Source organism: Amphibalanus amphitrite, unplaced genomic scaffold (assembly GCF_019059575.1).
Source record: "Amphibalanus amphitrite isolate SeventyFive unplaced genomic scaffold, NRLGWU_Aamphi_draft 000432F_arrow, whole genome shotgun sequence".
Classification (NCBI taxonomy): Eukaryota; Metazoa; Arthropoda; class Thecostraca; order Balanomorpha; family Balanidae; genus Amphibalanus; species Amphibalanus amphitrite.
Window position 1 is genome coordinate 484,675 of NW_024881926.1, and position 3,655 is coordinate 488,329.

The following is a 3,655-nucleotide window of genomic DNA, read 5'->3' on the forward strand; positions in this document are numbered from 1 at the left end:
CGAAGCACTTACGCTAAATACCAGAACGGCAGAAGTGTAAATGCAATTCAGAGATGTAGTCAAACAAAAATATTGCGAGATTAGCCGTTTTCACGACGGCCATCTGGTACACATTTGGTGCACATCTGGTGCAGATTAGGTGCATATTTGTTCAAATTAGGTTCAGTGTGTCTCTTAGCAGCTTTCAGCTAGGGTTGTACTAATTGCTTATATGCCTATTTTGTCATATCACCAGAGAGCATCATCGATTAAAACACTGAAATAAATTCATAAAATGAAGATATTATAAGAAGAGATTAGGTGCAGATTTGGTCAAATTAGGTGCATTCGCCGGATAGCCCGTCGTAAAAACGGCTAATATCAGTTTCAAATCGGATTGCGAGATTCGAATGGCGTCTACGTCCTTCGCCATTATTTGTAACTACGCCGTGTCCGTTCCTAGCATTGAGCGGGAGCCCATGACCTCTGCAGTCGGGTGATCAGAAAACTTTCAATTTTCAAACTCAATTTTTAGCAATTCTAGACCACGTAGCGCAAAACCAAGATCACTATTAGACTCGCCGTGACGAGCTGCATCGTTTTGATACCCATTTTATGCAAAAATATCAACTTTAAAATTTGACCTTTTTTGACCTGACATTGACCTGACCTCCACCAGGAAGTGACCTAAACCGTTCCTGATGTTCTTATAACCAACACCATTGCAATTTCGTTTGAAATGAAAAATTGGCCATAAAACATGCATCACAAAGCCCTAGTGAAATTGCTGACCCTTGGTGACCTGACCTGTGACCTGACCTGGTATTATCTAATAGCAATAGTATGTAAGGGAAAGTTGGGTAATATCGGCCAGTAGGCAATATCGGACAGGCAGTTATCTTCTGAACTCTCCCCCAGGTGCATAAGCAAATGTTTCATTTGCAAAAAGGTAGCGCTGGATTTCCTTTGGCACCACCTCCTCTCGCAGGCAGTTTGCCGCTAGGCTGTCAGAATTGTTTTACGATAATCGCCATTTGTCCTTCCATCCATACAACTTATTAATTACCTGTTATCGCAGAGATAAAGAAGTTGTATCTGCCAAGTTGTATCTTTTCCACTTACTTCAACATTTTGTTATCGATTATGGGCCAACTATCTGCGTTCAATGTGTTTGTTGCTCCCATTTTATAGGGGGGGGGGGTCGGGTCGTTTCGCCTCTGACCGAGCTAGAGCTTCGCGGAACAAACGAGCGTGCTGCCCAGAGCCCGTGACGGGAGGAAGCCGATGATACCCAATTTTAACCCTCGCCGGCACGGGGGGGGTTGATGTAACCCCCCCTAAGGTTTTTCGCGAATAACTCGCGTAAAAAGCGGCCGATCGCGACGAAACTTTCAGTACCCTCGCATTGATCAATTTTACACCTACCCTGAAAATGTCATGACCCTGACCCCAATGACTTTTGACCTGTGACCTCTTTTCTGTGACCATGTTTGGCCGAAATCGCGGTTCGGCGCATGTCGGCTCCCATTAGCCGCGCGTTTGCAAGCTTTTCGTGGTTTCAAACGTTCAAACATGTGATTTGATGTTGCTCCCATGCATTAGGGTGGGTGTCAAGGTCACCTGAAGGTCAGGTCAGGTCATTGACCTTTGGTGACCTCGGGTGAACTCGGTTCACTTTTTCGAGTTTTACATGTTTCTAGGCAAGTTTTTGGAGCTGAATTCGAATTTAGCAACTATTTGAACATTTACGAAGTAGTTTTGGTGCCTTCGTAACATGTTACGAAGCTGTCCGAGGCGGTTGACACGTATTACGAATACCCGTCACAACCCCTACCGGTTGACCTGACCTGACCTGACCTGACCTGGTCTAAATGCTTAAAGACATCATCTCTGATCAAAACTAACACGATATTTGTGATCAGCACCCCGGAAAACCACATAGCAGCCACACTTTACGACTTTCTAACAGATCCCGATTTTCCCGGTTTTCGGGTCATTGACCTGACCTGGAAGGTAACCCGATGATCTAGGACCTTAAAATTGGGTATCATCGTCTTCCTCTCGTGACGGGCAACACGCTCGTTTTTTCCGCGAAGCTCTAGCTTGATCAGGGGCCAAACGCGAGGGGGGTCGTACCAGCCCCCCCCCCCCTTGTGCCGTCGAAGGACTCAAAATGGCCTGTGCCGGCGAGGGTTAAGGTCCTTCATTGGTTGACCTTCCAGGTCAGGTCAATGACCCAAAAGTCGGGATGATCGATGTTTATCAAGACAGTCCATATTCAGCCCAGATTCGGGACACCTCAGATCAACCTGAAACTCACGAACACAATGTAGACCGTTACGTGGCCCAACTTTGCACAGCAGTTTATGGCCATTCTAAGTGGAACTAGAGCGCTAAAAACGGCACCAAACGAATTGCAGGCATCTGATCTTACTTTCCCACCAGCAATTTGACCTCCCGCAGTCATGCATTGACCTAAGGTCATTTGCGGGCTATATCGAAAATAGATACACTGCACAGCGGTTCTGGAGTATATGGATTGACCGAATTCCAAATCAAAGCATACCATCGGGTAGTCCATGAGACGTGGTAACTTTTCCACTTAACCGGTTCTCGCTATGTGACCCCCTTTGACCTGGGCAGGTCAAAAGGTAAGATTCTCCGACTCCCCCTAGGTCGCAGCCCGGATTCAGCTCAGACTCGGGACACCTCAGATCGAGCTGAAACTTGCTAACAATGCAGGCTGTGATGTCCAATCCACAGTCCGAATCATTCGGTGGCAATCCCAGCCGTTTGACCTACAGAGGTCAGCAAAGGTCACATGGCTCAAATTTCCACAGCAGTTTATGGCCCTTCCAAGTGGAGCTAGAACGCTAAAAACGGCACCAAACGACTCGCAGGCATCTGATCTTACTTTCCCACTAGCAATCTGACCTCCCGCGGTCATGCGTTGACCTTTTTTGTTTGTTTTGTTGGGTTAGGCCCTTTCGGTCGACAAGACCATTGCAGAGCCGGAAGGATGATAGGAATTAGGGGGAGACATTGGTCTGGGCAGGCACCCTAGTGAGTCGCCGGGGCTGAGCCCGTCCGGAGGACAGGCCACCCAGCCCCAAGGCACTCACTGCACCCGGCTACGGGGTGCGCTCCCTCGGGAGCAGCGGTGCCGCTCCAAGGGAGCAGCCCGCATGAGATAAAGTTGCCTGTCCAGCCCGGAAGGGGGTTGTGGCGTGGAGGAGAAGGATTTCAGTATCCTGAGGATAGAAGCACGGATAGGTGTGCGTTGACCTAAGGTCATTTGCGGGTGACACCGAATGACTCGGACTGACCTTACCGTATGCCGTTCTGAATGCGGTGGCCTCCGTGACCTGGTCAAGTGGTCAACTAAACGATTTTCGGTAGTAGAGTCAGCTTCGGCCCTGGGCGCAATTTAAATCGCATCAGTTGTCCAACAGGTCTGACTGCATTTCTTATCCTACGTTTTAACTGTGAAAGCCGTCACATTTAGGTATCAGTCATCGGCACAAAGGCCGTTACGGGCATTATTGGTGCAACCCCCCCCCCCGAGGTGCCAATGTCTCCAAACCGTACAAATGATATGATTCATCTAGCAGAACATTCTTCTCTACAGAATTTGAACAAATTGCCAATGTGTTCCATATATGTACTTCATAAGCTA